This window comes from Protopterus annectens, chromosome 6.part0, assembly GCF_019279795.1.
Source record: "Protopterus annectens isolate FY-2018-M chromosome 6.part0, PAN1.0, whole genome shotgun sequence".
NCBI classification, from domain to species: domain Eukaryota; kingdom Metazoa; phylum Chordata; order Ceratodontiformes; family Protopteridae; genus Protopterus; species Protopterus annectens.
The window spans coordinates 1,863,090,357-1,863,107,813 of record NC_056737.1 but is presented as its reverse complement, the minus strand read 5'-3'; positions in this window follow the sequence as shown (position 1 = coordinate 1,863,107,813).

The following is a 17,457-nucleotide window of genomic DNA, read 5'->3' as shown; positions in this document are numbered from 1 at the left end:
GTATCACCCACAGCACAGTGTCAAACCATGTCATACACACATGTGTATTCAAGTTCCACAGTGTGTGTAGTACAATGCATACTGGCCACCAATAGGAACTATGGAGTGTTACTGTGTGATACAGGGCATGTCACCCTGCCCATGTGTCCACTGTGCACGTACACGCAGACAGTGCACCTCCACCATGTTCACAAATGTACACCTGCAAATCTGTGCTACACGCATCCCACATGTACTGTCCACTCTCTAACACATGCTGCCAATACTACACACATCAGCCAAATGGCACGTGGGCGGACAATACACTATTGGAACTAACTCCTTCCAAACCTGAAAACATGGCGTCTATGGGATTACATTGTTTCCCTAGCTGTGTCATAAGTGGACTCCAGAAGAAACAGAACCTGCACCTGAACAGTCTGTTGAGACTCACCCTCTGTACAGGATATGAAACAGTTGAATGTGTTACAGCAACGTTTGACTCCACAAGTGTTGGTGCACAACAGAGCATGGGAACTATTGTCTTATAAGCTTATTAAGCATGATCTGCAAGGCCATGGAGTCCATCATGATTGAACTCATAAATAGAGCTATTGGGAGCCTACAAACACCCAACCCTACCAATTTCGGTTTGGTCATGGGCAGATCATGGTTCCCAAACCTGCTAGACTGTTTACAAGACAGTCACCCAGGACATACATCAATGATATGAGCTACACACGTCCCACATAGACCTTGAAAAGCCCTTTGCCAACATCCCAGACACATGTCGTATCCACAAAATCAACAGCCTGTGCATAAATATGTCTGTCATCTGATGGATTGCCAACTGGGGCACAGATAGATCACACAAGGTAAGAATTGTGGTCTCCTGTACAAGCTGGTAACAACTGCTGTCCCCCATGGCTCAGTCCTGGGACCCCTCCTGTCTGGTGTATACTTTTCAGAAATACAGTCAAACACACGAGGGCTATGTTTAGCAAAGTTTGTGGATGACTGCCAAAATGTTGTCATAATCGATGTTTGGGACAACAGAGACATCCTTAAAAGGGTCTCAGTCAGACAGATGTGGTGTCAAAAGTATGTCCTCGAGCTACAGTCATACAAATACCACATAGGTGCCAACACCCAAAATATGGAGGTGATAATAAGGGATCTATGGACAAATGTGGATAGTCATCTGTACTTCCAGAAACACAATCACAAAGTGGTCAGAAAATCATGCTATGTGTTCCCACAAACTTTGCATGTAGGTTAAAGGAGGTTCCCTCTACTCATCAGTCATCAGACCCAGAGAGTACCACAACACACCTGCGATGAATCTGACTAGGCACCTTCAGCAGCTGGAAAGACCAATGAAGTACCTCAACAGGAGGATAACTGACCTCAAACAGTTGCCCCATGAAACAAGACTGAATTTAACTCAATCTGTATTCTGGTGCATACTGTCTACTCAGGAGATCTCTGCCCAACAGACAGGTCCATGTCATGGCAACACTCAGATCTGCTCTGAGTTACAGCTCAATAGCACTAAATATACAGATCCAACTAATATTGCCAATGTCCTGGCAGATAGGATCAGTGTTAACCTTACCCCCCCTCTCACCCATGAAAGAGCACATCTCTATAATGGAAGACTGCAAAGTTGCTGTCATCACGGCTGCACAGGTAAAAAACACTCTCCAAAGCCAGTATCACAGCATCCATGGGACCAGATAACTTCCCAGGCTGTGTTCTACACAAACTACAGAACGAACAGGCACCACACCAATGTACCATGTTCAGTCATAGCCTCACCTCAGGCTTTGTGCCTGCTTAATGGTGCACAGCGACGGTTATCCCACTACACAAGGGTGGAAACACCACGGACCGCAAGGCCATGGAATGGATCATCCTTCAACTTATAAAGAAAGACATTGGTAATCTCCAAACTCTGGACCACAACCATATTGGGTTTGTAAAATGCAGATCATGTCTCCTAAACCTGATAGATGACATTGAAGCAGTCACCAGAACCGTGAGACAACGGTAAGGTGTTTCTCACAGCCTATGTAGATCTTGCCACGGCTTTCAACACCATCCCACACTCTGGAATTATAGATAAACCCACTAAACTAGGTATAAATTGCTATGTCACAAGATGGGTTGCCAACTGGCTAACTGACAGAACACACACTGTGAAAGTAGCAGACTCTAAGTATGACTTTGGACCAGTGACGAGTGCAGTGCCACAGGGTCCAGTCCTGGGTCCTGTCCTGTTTTGTATCTACTTCCCTGAAGTAAACTTTAACATGGAAGGTCTGTGGCTAATGAAGTTTTTTCAGATGACTGCAAACTAGGAGCCATAATTGTAAATACTAAAGATGAGGACATCCTACAAAAGGGCCTCACTGAGACAGATGTCTGGTGTCAAAGCCATGGGCTCAAGCTCAATGCCAAAAAGTGCATTGTCATCCCCTTTGGTAAAAACTCTGTAGCCATGAACTATAACATAGGCAGTAGTATACTTAACACTGAAAGTGTGATAAGAGACCTTGGATCACAGGTGGACAGTGGACACACCTGTGATAATCACATCCCCACAGTAGTCAGGAAATCCTTATATGTGGCACACCTCATCACAAAAGGTGTCTCATGCAGAATAGAAGAGGACATTGTTCCCTTCTACTCAACACTTACTAGATCCATAATGGAGTACAACACCCCTTTTGCTATGTACCTCACAAGACATGTACAACAACTGGAAAGCCTGCAGCAATACCTCACAAAGAGCATTAGCGGCCTGAAATACATGCCATACATAGACCATCTCAAAATGCTCCAGCTGTACTCTCTTGCATATTGCCTACTCAGAGGTGATCTCTGCCTAACATACAAAGCTATGTCAAACACAGAGCTGTTGGACATGCTCCACGTAAAACACTCACAATTCCTCTGATCTTTGGGCCCAAAACCATGAGTGAAATACAAAAGGAAGGGGTGCATCCATTTACCTTATGGATACCCACACCTTCAGGTTAGTGGCACAGCATGAGGCCTTGGAGACCATGCAAGTGCAACTAACATTGGGCAAAGCTGCTTATCAGATTGTAGGCTGCTACAGATCACCTACCTTGTCTCAGGAACCTCACTCAGTATTCCTGAGAACAGTGGAAAATATAAAGGTCCTATCAAAAACCATTATATGACGAGATTGCAACTACCCAAACATTGAGTGGGAGAATTACTTGTGTACAACATCCTTTGCCCAATGTTTCCTAGAGTTTAAAAACTCAAAAGCCCTGGAACAGCTGGTCACCATGCCCACTACAGGTGACAACATACTGGACCTGATCATCATCAACATGGGGTACCAGTGTTCCATGACAGAGATAAACCCCTCACTGGTAATATCAGATCATAAAGTAATCACAATGGACATCCACACCCCCCCCCCAGTCAAGGAAACCACTGTGAAGACATTTTCAAAAGCAAACTGCACACTTCCCAAGACCAAAGTGGAAAGTTCCAAAGCCCCCTTGCTATAGGATAATGCTATACAATCTGTGGAATCATTTACAAGTGCATTCTATGAGCATCTATGGGGATGCAGGGATTGAGACATGCCAAATAAAACCAAGATGCACTCCTCCAAAAACAAGAAACCAATCTGGTGGTCGTCGCCCATAAAAAAGCTATTCAACAGAAGAAGGAAACGAACACATGATAGAGCAAACTTCATAAAAGGAAAGGCATCACTGATCATTATTAGGAAGACACAGTGATCGCTCATAAAATAATCCAAGGCCAGTTTCTAAAGACAAATTGCCAAGGAATGTAAGAATAACAACCACAAATCCTTCGTTAGCTATACCAAACATTTAGGTGGCAACTTCCAAATATGCTGTCAGCTAATGGCAAATGGCAAGAAATACACTGAACCAACTTACATTGCCCACATCCAGGGGGACAGATTCAGTGCAAACTCCACTGCCATCACCCCCAAAAGGGCCTGTGTCCATCCCAGAAGAATGCAGAGCCCCAGACTTCATGGACATGCAGGTAAAGACAGCCCTCTTCAAAGCTAAGAACACAGCATCAATGGGATAGGATGGTGTTCCAGGCTGCGTCTTACACCAGCCCCAAAAGGAACTACACCCTCACCTACATTCACTGTCCAGACTCAACCTTACCACAGGCTATGTACCCAAAGAATGGCATACACCAACAGTCATCCAGCTCCACAAAGGGGGTGCCACAACAGAACCTGGAAGCCATTGCCCTATAGGTCTACTCAGCCTTGTCTGCAAAGCTATGGAGCAAATTATCATGGAACCCATAAACAGAGACATTGGGGATCTGCAGACACTGGACTCTACCCAACTTGGCTTTGGTAAAGGCAGATCCTGCCTCCTAAACCTGGTTGACTCATTTGAAATAGTTACCAAGGACATAGATGGAGGTGAAAGTAGTCCACACAGCCCATCTGGACCTCGCTAAGGACTTTCGACACCATTCCCCACTCTGTCATCATGGACAAGCTTACCAGCTTGAACATTAACAGCTATGTCACAGGATGGGTGGGCAACTGGCTCACAGATCAAACACACATGTTCAGAGTTGCGGGTGCCATGTCCAAGTATAAACCAGTCTCAAATGGCATCCCACAAGTCTTGGTCCTGGGACACCACCTGTTCAGTAAATACTACTCAGAGGTACAGGCAAGCATGGGAGGAGTATGGCTGAACAGGTTTGCAGATGACTGCTAACTGTGGTCCATAATCGACTCTATGGCTGACACAGACATCCTCCAGAAGGGTCTTACAGAGACAGATACCTGGTGTCAAAACAATGCCCTCAAGCAGAATGCCAAAGAATGCATAGTCATCCCCTTTGTATAAAACAAAGTGCACACAAATTACCACATAGGTGGTAATCCAGTATGTACGGAGAAAGTAATTATGGCCCTGGGGACCCAGGGAGATAGTAAACTCTCCTTTGATGATAACATGGCCAAAGTGTTTAGAAATTCCTTCTATGTAGCCCACCTAATGTCACCTAATGTAACCCACTTTGTCTAGTCTGATGATGTCACCATCCTACAAATATACCTGTGGAAAGGAGAGCTAACAGTAATGTGTATAGTGTATGGTGTAAATGCGTGCTCCTCTAGTATCATAAGATAGTTAGATAGGGTTTTGAATACTGCACTTGACAACTGTGTGTGTGTTTGTGTGTTATTTCCTTTGAGAGGAGCAACCTTTTTGGAGACTACTAAAACACCTTAAAAGTGGTATACTTATCTTTGTCAAGTCTGATGATGTCACCATCCTACAAATATATCTGTGTAAAGGAAAACCTCCAGTAATGTGTATAGTGTGTCATGTTAATGCATACTCCTCCAGCATCATAAAGTAGTCAGATGGAGGTTTGAATCCTGCATTTGACATTTGTGTGTTATTTCCTTTGAGAGGAGCAACCTTTTTGAGGACTACTAAAACACCTTAAAAGTGGTATACTTATCTTTTTCAAGTCTGATGATGTCACCATCCTACAAATATACCTGTGTAAACAAAAACCTCCAGTAATGTGTATAGTGCAACATGTTAATGCATCCTTCTCTAGTATCATAAAGTAGTTAGGTAGGAGTTTGAATCCTACACTTGACAACTGTGCGTTTGTGTGTGATCTCCTTGGGGAAAAACAACCTTTTCGGAGAGTAGTAAAACACCTTAAAAGTGGTATACTTATTTTTGTCAAGTCTGATGATGTCACCATCCTACAAATATACCTGTGGAAAGGGAAGCTTCCAGTAATGTGTATAGCACGTCGTGTTAATGTGTACTGCTCTATTATTGTACAGTAGTTAGGTAGGGGTTTGAATCCTGCACTTGGTGTGTGTGTGTGTTCTATGTGTGTGACATTGTTGGTCAATGTGTGGTGGGTTTTGCTTTTACTACTGTATGACATATCAGTATGACAACAGTATGTGCATTGCACATGTCAGGTAGCTGTGTGGCAAATACATATACGTACATGTGACCTCAATTATTTCATAGGTGGGAACCCTGCTTTCTCCATGAATACATCTGTCATCTTTGCCAGAGTGTGCTGCCACTTTCTGGACCTTAGGTCACATGTGTATGCTTGTGACAAGCCCAGCCACTGCAGTGATCCCTGGCCTAGGTCATCCATGTCACACACACTCATTACGGTTTCTATTGAATAGTGTGAGTGAGGGTTTATGGCTGAGGTATATTTCAGACCTGTTCAAACGCAGCAAAGTCTGTCAATGATGGCTATTCATTATAGGTGTACAACAACCTTTGTGGATATGCATGCAGACCCCTTATTGCTTATGTGATCCACCGAGGGATTTCAAAATACCTTTGGAAATGTGATTACCAAAGGAGAGATGATGTAACACTTTGCTGCATGTACACATCGGTACCTGTTCAACATGTTGGTGGCTACTACCTATGTGGTACTCTGGGGATACTATGTTTTGTAAAGGTGGATAACTATGCTTTAGTTGGCTTATAGCTTTACAGCATGGGTTTGACAACAGGTATCTGTCTGTATGATACCCTTGTGGAGAATGTGTGTGTCATCTGGAGAATGCATTATAGGCCACTGTATGCATTTCCAGACGTGGACGGACATATCCCTACTGTGATTGCTTGTACTTAAGAGAGCTATATGCCAAACATGAGTGGTCTCAGGAATGGGTGCAGGTGAATACCACTGGTTACTGGCATAGTATAGTACCTGAAGGATCCAAATGTTGCTGTGTGTCCTACATCTTGTGTGTCAGTTGTCAAGACATCATCTAATGATTGTGTATGGTCAGGCTGTTGAAGTTATGTATACTACCAGAATGCAAAACAGTGACAGATAGTAACAGTATCACCCACAGCACAGTGTCAAACCATGTCATACACACATGTGTATTCAAGTTCCACAGTGTGTGTAGTACAATGCATACTGGCCACCAATAGGAACTATGGAGTGTTACTGTGTAATACAGGGCATGTCACCCTGCCCATGTGTCCACTGTGCACGTACACGCAGACAGTGCACCTCCACCATGTTCACAAATGTACACCTGCAAATCTGTGCTACACGCATCCCACATGTACTGTCCACTCTCTAACACATGCTGCCAATACTACACACATCAGCCAAATGGCACGTGGGTGGACAATACACTATTGGAACTAACACTGGTGTAAACAATACTACATTGACAATCATGGCTTTAATGCATCATGCCTGCTCAGCTACACCTTCAAGGATATCATTGTACTTTACTGCTGACAACATGCTAACATTGCTATACTGCTATAAAGTCATCCTGTGCATCAGCACCATGGTAGCCTGTGCCTGCATCAATGTTACAGATGACAGGAGGTGGCACAGGTTTCATCATATGCACAGGGTGTGTTGTTGGTTTGCCAGAGGCCTACATTGAGCCATACAATCAACATGTATGTGTGTGTGTGTGTGTGTGTGTGTGTGTGTGTGTGTGTGTGTGTGTGTGTGTGTGTGTGTGTGTGAGGGCCAAGAGTACTGCTATGGGCCAATGTTGATGTAATGTGTGTGGGTATGTGTTAGCCCTAGGTGTCTGGTTTCTGTGTGTGTGTGTCTGCATGCACACAGTTCCACCATGTGGCTGCCATATATGGGGATTTGTGGGACAGCCACAGACTGTACCTGCCAGGCTTTACAGATCACCGTCTCTGGCCACGGATACGGTACCTGTGCCTGGAAGGTGTGCTACTGACAGTATCAGGTACTAGGCCAGACTGGGTACTATCCTCAGAGGTGGACAGATGTTCACTGGACCCAGGTCCCTGCTGGGACTGTCCAGAGCCACATGCACGTGGTCTTCTAGGACGGTCTATGGACAGCCCACCCCCAGCATTGCTGGGGCTGTTACTGGCACTACGGGAGCGGCTGTGACTTGAGGGATGTCCATGGTGACTGCCAGCTGCTGATGTTGCTGGCATACGTCCATGTCGACGTCTCAACCATCCCGCACTGTCCTGACGCATGGACATGACATTGTGCGGGACATCTAATTTCTCACCCCAACATCTATCAGTGATGTCAGTGTAATTATGGATGGCACCTGCTAGGTCATGGATACTGTCAATTACAGTGGTGTTATGTGCCCTCTGTGCCCTTAGTCCCTGTATGGTGTACCGTCCCATATGTGCCTGTACCTCCATGACAGCCTGGAACATGCGTGAAGTTGTAAGACCTGTGGCATGCCTGCAGGGGCATGATGAGCAGCAGTGCTCTGATGAAAACCCCTGGACATCTGCCTATGTGGTACCGTTCCAGACATCTGGGTAAGGCTGCTGTGTCGGGATGCATGTGCCATAGAAACCACACTGTCCTGGCCAATGCCGACTGTACACTGTCCCTCAGCTAAGGACATTGATGATGGATGTATCGGCAGTATGACTGTGTGCATGGATGGGGTGGACACTTGTGTACTGTCGATTGGTGGCCCAATGACAGACCCTGGCAAACATGCCTGTGCCTCAACACACCTATCCTCATTATCACTATTTGGCTCAGTGACATCAGGTTCCCTGCTGCAGTGAACCAGCCCAACCTCAGCACCTGTGAGAGGAAGATAGGAAACACACTTTACGACCTGTACATGATGTTGGAACACATGCACACATGCACACATGAACACATGCACACATGCACACATGAACACATGAACACATGAACACATGCACACATGCACACATGTACACACATACACTCCTCACTAAAGCAGACACATACACACACACACACACACACACACACACACACACACACCACCAGCAATCCAGAACATACTCAATAGCGGTTGATGGTGGGGTACAGTATCACAAGCCAAACAGTCATATCACACGTGTCAGCATGCAGGACGTGTGTTGCTCAACAGCATGCAGTACGAGTGTAGACAGCCCTTGCTAATAACAGTATACATGGCTTTGATGCATGTGTGCTAAGGGAAAGCTAATACTCGAACGAGGTAAATATAATTCCTTTATTCAATCCATGCCATCCAGAAAAATACACTCCATATATGCCTTTACACACCAAATTTGCATTTTCGTCTCTATATATAAGACTTCATCAGATGACCAGTGTTAAAAACAATTAATCATTTATACTTCAGTTAATTGATGAAGAACCAATGAAATTACATAAATGCACTTTAAAAAAGTGAATGAATTTTGATTGAATAAAGGAATTATATTTACCTTGTTCGAGTATTAGCTTTCCCTTAGCACTCTTTTGCTTGTTTACCAATTAATTTTGAGTGCTTTCCACAGCGTTTGAGTTTATTTGATGCATGTGTGTTGTTGTTCAGTGATTGGCCTCACCCTGGAATGCAATGTGTACATGGACACAACATTGCTGTGCAAGTATTAAAAGCTCTGCAATGTCCTCTGCACCATCACTCACAGGTATACATACCATGGCTGGATGTGTATCTGTGTGTCACATAGATATCCATTTCTGATTAGAGCATCTGTGTCTTTAGCAGATAATTGTGGACACAGGTTTAGCACATGCATGCTATGTATACACAGAGGATGAGTGGTGCATGTATACCTGATGGAATACCATTGCTCAACATAGCCATTGTACAGTGGTTATGGTGAGTGTAAGACATATTGTGGACATGCCAGTGCCAGCCATGACATGGCATGCTACAACACAACTGCAACATTAAACATCACACATACCCAATGTGGGTCATGTGACCTATACACTCCATAGCATTACAAGACATATATGTGCACTTGTACAAATGGTGATTGCTATGCATATTGTGTATAGGTGCATATGTTTGCACACACACAACATTGAGGTGCATAGCAATGAATGCTATGTGTACTACTGTGGTTACTTTAACTGGATGGGGTGTAGTACCATGAGCCATCATCATGCAGTATCATGTGGTCACTCAAGGCTACTAATGTGTGCCAGACCGGCACCTAGCATGCTGTACCTGAACTGCAGTACCATGGCTACATTCACCATTTCACAGCCAGTTGTTACATGGGTTTGTAAGGTGCCCAATAGGGAGCATTGCCTAACATGAATGTGTTATGTGTTGAAGAGTGTTGCACAGCTCCATGATAGGCCTCTACCCCTCAGGTATATTATGTGTGCTGTGTGGATGACATTTGGGATACTGGAGTGTGACCTTACAGCGGGTGTCTGAATACGCCATGTGTAGCATATTAACGTGTACTGCGTATGACAAAGTTGTGTATGTTGTGTGCATGTGTATCGACTCTGCCTATCCAATGTCCACTACAGTGTTGCCACAATTGTGTGGGACGATCTGTGTATTGCATGTGTTTGAGGCAGCTACACACGTTACTGAGATGTGCATAGTCTCACAGCAAGCATGCACAGCATGCATTATGCGTAGGTGTGTTACTTGTACATGGCCTACACCTCACCTATGACATGCACATTTAATTTGCAATATTAAATGTAGAACACACTCACCAGCATTGGTCTGCTGTCTTGCTGTCACACCAGAGGGACTTACAAGGATATGAGACAGTTTGTCAGTGGCAACAACTGTGGCATTGCTGCTGTGGGTTTGCAATCTTACTGTAGTACAATGGTTGACAGTCACAGGCCTACAGATTATGTTCCAAATTATCAGTATTGCACAACACCAGGCTCCACATATTCTAACTACACAGTACACATCTTACATATGCATGATCTACCAATAGAGGTAACAGTAGTCTACAGATATGCCATGTTACCTGCATGCTCCATGTCAACTCGCTGGGTGGCTCCGGCCACCATGATGATACATGTTTGCTGTTGTTGTTGTTGGCCAGGAGCCACCAGGCTCAGGAGCAGTTCCTCCACTCTGGTGAGGGGGGGATGGATGGCTACCCCACCACCTGTGTCAAGCTGTTGTATATGGACATCAGACGCACGCTGCCGGACATGTCTAAGTAAATCACTGCAGTGATGGTGTACCTGCTCATAGGTCCAGTTATGCATGCCTATGCCATTTACCCTATGGACAACATCTTGCCACAGTGCAGTTCACTCATGCTGGTCCTGGCTGGTTCTTGAGAACAGCAGGGTGTAGTGCTGAACCAGGCTGGTTGTTATTTGTTCATCCTTTGCTAGGCTATAGGTAGGGTTGCGATGGCAAGCCATAACCCTGGAAGGCAATGAAACAATATGTGTGAGCAAGTCATGTGGCACACTTAACATTCTAAAGTACAGATATCACTGAACTGACATATATAGCAACCTATTGGCTGTCAGAGGATACACACTTTCAATACCACATATCAGTGCTCAACCCACAACTGCCTAACAGTGCCTGGCATGCTCTACATATCAAACCATGTTCTGCACAGCAACAAAGAGAAACCAGTATGTAAGACTATACAACAGTATATGGCACACTGTATGTGACACAATGCTCCACCTAGCCACAGGAGGTATATGTCAAGCTAATGCATAAAGAAATATGTCATCCATTGCAATGATTGTAAAGTCCAGTTACAGTATTACCAGTATACTACACTAGTTGTTGATGGCAAACACCTGCCTAACGTTTGTGCATGTTTGTTAATATAGGTGGCATATTGCTGTACTAGACTATACATGTTGCTAGATACGCACTTATATCCTGTGACACACATATGACTGAGGGCATGTTACAGGCATACCCACGCACACATCAGACATACATACAAGACACAAAGGTATGGCAACCCAGATGAGCTTTACCTGTGTACCATACACTACTGTGTGTCAGTACTTACAAAACCTTATGCCTGAGGTATATAATCTGTGAGGACTACAGGGAACACACAAAACAGTGGTTCCAAGCAATGTGGACATACACCATACTGTGCTGTTTAGGCCTACAGCTTCAGGTAGTACTACAGTTCATACAGGATTTGGATTCACCAGCAGTACCAATCAATAAGCATACATGTACTGCTTTAGCCTACAATGGCACACCCCAGTCGACACCAAGGGACTACGTCAGACCGTATGCCATACTGCTTTTTCTGCCTAGCAATAGCATACACATCTTTTGCTGGGATCAGAGCTAGGACACAAAATACCATGACAGAAACAGTTCCCCACTAAGCTATCACATATATACAGAACTTTGACACATTCAGCAACAAATTCACCATCACACTCAGTCAACCTCACATAGCAATTTTTGCAACAAGTACATGTGGGTGTGTATCGGTTCATAGGTAGGTAATAGGCTATTGGCCCTAGGGCCTATAGAAGCCTAGCAATACGCTACCCTGGCCTTTGACACACATGTAATTTAAATTCACGTGCCCCTGTCAAGCAGAGCCACAGAGGTGATTCCCTGGGTGTATTTCCTATCTCCCATCCAATCATCAGGATTATTCATGACGACTGCTAATGAGGAGCTTTATTTGCTATTGATAAGTGGTTTGTTCCAGAGTATGGGATGTCTCTGTGATAGGAATCTATCCCTCCAGCATGTTCTGTTTATTGAGGTGACAGGGTTTAGGTCCCTAGAGCATGTAGCTCATAGGGATTTTGATCTGTTTATGTGGAGCATGTCCAACAGCTCTGGGTTTGACATAGCTTTGTATGTTAGGCAGAGGTCACCTCTGGGTAGGCGGTATGCGACACAGTCTAGCTGTTGTTTTGTGGGACGGTCTGCATAGGGCATCTGTTTGAGGCCAGTATTACTCTTTGTGTGGTATGTCTGTGGCCTTTCCAGTTGCTGTAGATGTCTTGTGAGGTACATACCAAATGGGGTATTGTACTCTATAATGGGTTTTATGAGTGATGAGTAGAGGGGAACACTGACCTGTATTTCCCTGGATGACACACCTTATGTGATGAGGTGTGCCACTTAGACAGATTACATGACTAGTGTGGCACTGTGATTATCACAGGGGAGACTACTGTCCACCTGTGTCCCATGGTCTCTTATCACACTTTCGGTGTTAAGTAGACTACCACCTATGTGGTAGTTCATGGGTACAGAGTTTTTGCCAGAAGGGATGCAAATGCAGTTTCAACATTGAGCTTGAGTCCATTGCTGTGTCACCAGGCATCTGTCGCAGTAACTATGACCCTGTCTCTCTCTCTATATATATATATATATATATATATATATATATATATATATATATATATATATATATATATATATACATACATATAAACATCCATTGGTGTACATATAGATATACATATGGGCACATATACAGTCCACCTTTCATGGTGGGATATCAGTTATGCGAAGGTTGTGAGGTATACAGTTATGTAATAATATTGCACAGTCTTGTGCGGAATGCATTGAAGGTGTTCTCAGCCCATGTAGCTTTAGCAGTCCTCAATGGCTGTAACACTGCAAACCTGACAAATCGTACCCACAGCGTTTAACCATCACATGTTATATACCAGCACTGTATGCTGTCTTGTTTGCCACACACTACAACCTACATAGAAATATGCACATAACCTTCAACAACATATATATGTCCACCCTTCACAAGCAGTTGCAGTATGTCCCTTGCTCTATGCACATGTACAGATGCTAATATATCTGACACAGAAAGATCTCTTCATATGTGTGTGCCATACACACACAAGGTACACACTGTTGTAAGTTTGTGGACCTCACAGCTGACCTGTTGGGCCTTGCTGCAACATGAACAGCTGTCACATGTGAGCACACAGTAATATTTGAGGCAACATTATTTACTGCTAGAATGGCTGGTTCTGTTATCACAGTCATGTAATGCAATTCCACAACAACTGCTGGTAAAGTTCCACAGAACAGGTTTTGTGTTATGGCATTCCTATCTTTCCTTTACATTCACTCATTCTGATATATGATATATCTATTTCAGCAACAACCTGCTGTCCATCTACTGTGGCTTAGTGGTACTTCATGCAGTCTAGTGTGCCCAAGGTCTGGGGTTCAAGACTGACAGATGTGTTTTATTTTGCTGCTGAGCAGAACAAGGGACCTCACATGCAGGGTGACAAAGGCACTTTTAAGCAGTTGTAAGTGGGTTTGTGTGGGTTTGTGCGAAGCTTAGCAATACTTAGCTAAGCACACACAAGCGTACACTTGCACAAACCAGCTAACTACTGCTTAAAAGTGGTTACTCCCGCTAACCCCCGCGCTCATTTCTTTGAAAGAAAAGAAAATGGGGAGATAGGAAAGTGGTGAAAAAGGGGCACAAAGAGGGAAAGACAGTGGGGAAAACAGCTCATGATGTGCAGGATGGTTGTAGGGAAAGTCCATAGCTGCCCATTTCTTTAACAGCAACAGCTGTGCAGATGCTAGAAATTTGGAAGGAAATATGAAACCTTCCACCCCTGAGAGAGGTGTGAGGACAACAAAGTATGTTGTACTGCCAATTAAATATCAGTTTATGTGTCCAGCAGACATGTGTGCAAAATGGGCAGCTATGTATGGGGCATAATTTTTTGGGGGGAGCAGATTGCCCTTTTTTTTTCAGGTGAGAGTGGAATGTGTGGTAGGGGAAGTGGGTATATATGGGGAGGTAGGTTGGGGAGGTAAACAGACAAGACAAACAAGATGCATACAGGGACGGAATATGACACATGTGGTGGGTGAACACCATTGACAGGGAAGGATGTTTGGAAATCGCAAGCCCATGAGCCCACAGATGGCAACAGTGGAACTGAGATCCCCACCCATGGGCAGTCACCACTGCACCTTCACAGCCCAAAGGGTGGCTGTGCTGGGGACTGCATAGGAGGGGCAGGCTCACCCATGAGTTGGGCCACACATGCTTCAAGCTGGCGTAGAAGATCAGTGACTGAACGCTCGATCTCCCTACGCACCACAGCCCGGACCGTTCGGAGGGTGATAGGTGGCCCTCCTCCGGCCACACTTGCATGGGGGGGGTGAGCCCCATCCCCTGCAGTGCTTCCACCTGAAGGTGGCACAGGGCCAAGGGAGGAGGAGGTCTTGGGCTGGGCACCAGACCTGCTGGTGCCAGGTGCCATCGCCAGCTGAGGTGGGACAGGAGGGTCCGCTGGGAGCGGCCTTCCCATACGTTCTAGGTTTAGGAGGATTTAATGACAATATGGGTTGTTAACAGCCAACAGCATTCCAAATTAGTTGTAATAGCATGCAGTAGTTTTCCCATTAACCCAAAACACCAGAGTTCCAACAGCTGAAAAGCAAGCATAACACATGCATATATAGAACAATAGTGGACATTCCAAAAGCATGCAGGATTGATTGGTGGCAACAGGCCACCAAGATTGTGGTATTTGGACAGGGCACATGCATCAAAGTAAATGCAGATATTTATGAACCAGTAGGACATATGTCCCAACAAATGTTTTGAGATTAGACATACCCATTGATGTGTGGAATTGCATTGTTTATGCACATACAGTAGGGTGTAAAAAGATACCTCCATTAACAACTTATATGTACTTATAGTTTACACTACATTCCTATTGACTGCAGGTATATATCCCCTACATGTAAACAAAGGTTGGGGTTAGAGTGTTTATCTGAAGAAGTCAGTTACATGACGAAAACGTATTGGGAGAAGGGCGTTTATAGTGGAAAGTGGAGTGGTTATCTGTGCTAGTTCGTTTCAGTGCTTTGTGGAACTTTATGTAATAAACTTGTGGCAAGCCAAACATTTTTCCTGGATTTCTACTTTTTTGGGTATCGTTTGTGAGAGGCGCTTTGGATTACTTATATCCCCTACATGTATTATTACACTTGGCAATGTCCATTAAATTGTGAAATGGGTTTTGCTAGTTCTTTATATACCTGACCTGTATCTGACATACAGACTTTCCAGGATGCAGATGTTACTGCTACGTATTTATATATTTTATTTATATTTATATATCTACATATCTGGATGTGTTCAGGTGACATTATCAATTATATTTTAACAGCCCCCTACATTTATAGCGGCACACTGACATTTCTGGGGAACACAATAACAAGCTACTCATGTGCCAGATTAACCTATACATGCCAGCCATTATCCAACTGTTGAGGACTGTATATATGCTTAACAGCTACTGGCACTCCCTTCTTCCACTTTATATGGGCCTACCCAAGTATGGGTTGACAGTGCTTAATACAGCAGTAATATTTCTATAATGCAAGAGTACAACAACATATCGAAGAAAGTGACATGGACACACTCCAGGAATTATATCTTTATTAATTACATTACACACTTTTATAGAGGCTCTCTCATTTATTTGATATTACAGTGCATGCAGAAGACTTATTCAAGACATATTATACCTTTATTAATGGGTTACAACACTCTTTTTCATGCTCTCTCACTTATTTTATATAACAATACATGCAGAATAATTACTAACCTGCCTGGTGGTGCAGCCTTAGCAGCCTATCTGCATAGGCTTGCTGATTCGCAGCATGGACACCTGCAGCTGTGAGGTAAATGAAGTGATATTGAGACATATACCTATCCATAATATAGACTACAATAGCAATTCTTACATACTTCATTCCATGGCTACCTACTCAGTAGTGGGGCATTTTCCATCCCACGGGCCTCCTGTATCCACTGGTTCAGTTGGTCCTGCTTCTGTCTCTTCAGGTCTGAGTAGTGGTGTCTGACCTGCTCACCAGTCCGAGAGACGTCTGTGGCACTGGTGAGATCATGTGCTAAACGGTTCCAGGCTTCCGCTTTGTATTCAGTGCCTTGGAACTGGCCCTGCAGGAGTCTGTCATCATGATTATGGACGAGGAGCCAAACCATCACTTTTGACTCCTCAATGCCCCACCGTTGCACTTGAAAGTGAGAGCCCTCTCCAACACCAGTCATGCTGCCTGCAGTTTGGAGCTACAACCAGTTATGGCAAGTATTCCCGCTTATGGGGCTTAAATATGCCTCATTTCCCACACTTATTTGTGATTGGCCAGTTTTGAAAATCTCAGCTGAAAGCACACATGCTTAGCACTGGGTAAACTTTCATTAATATGCATGTGTGTATTGAAAGTGCATGTATATCAAAAGCTGTCATGGCTTAGTGGTTCAGTACTGTGATTATGGTGCACAGTATACCGGGTTCAAGGCCTGTCATTGCTTTTTATTTTACTACTGGCCAGACCGGCTAGGAGTTGTGGCTGTGTTTAACCAACTTTGCTCAACTTTGCCCAACGTTGCTCTACATTGCTCTACGGTGCTCTACGCTGCCCGACGTTGCGCTAGTTAGCGCGGTGCGCAGCTACACGCAAACATGTTTTGTTTGCGCTAGTTGGCGCAATGTGCAGCTCTGCGCAAAGCTATTGTGCTAGTTAAAGCAGTGCTAAGCTATGAGCAATTATACTTAAATGTGCTTAATGCTGGTAAACTTTGCTTAGCAGTACTTCACATTGCTTAAGATACGTTACTTATGCATTCATCAGTATGCATA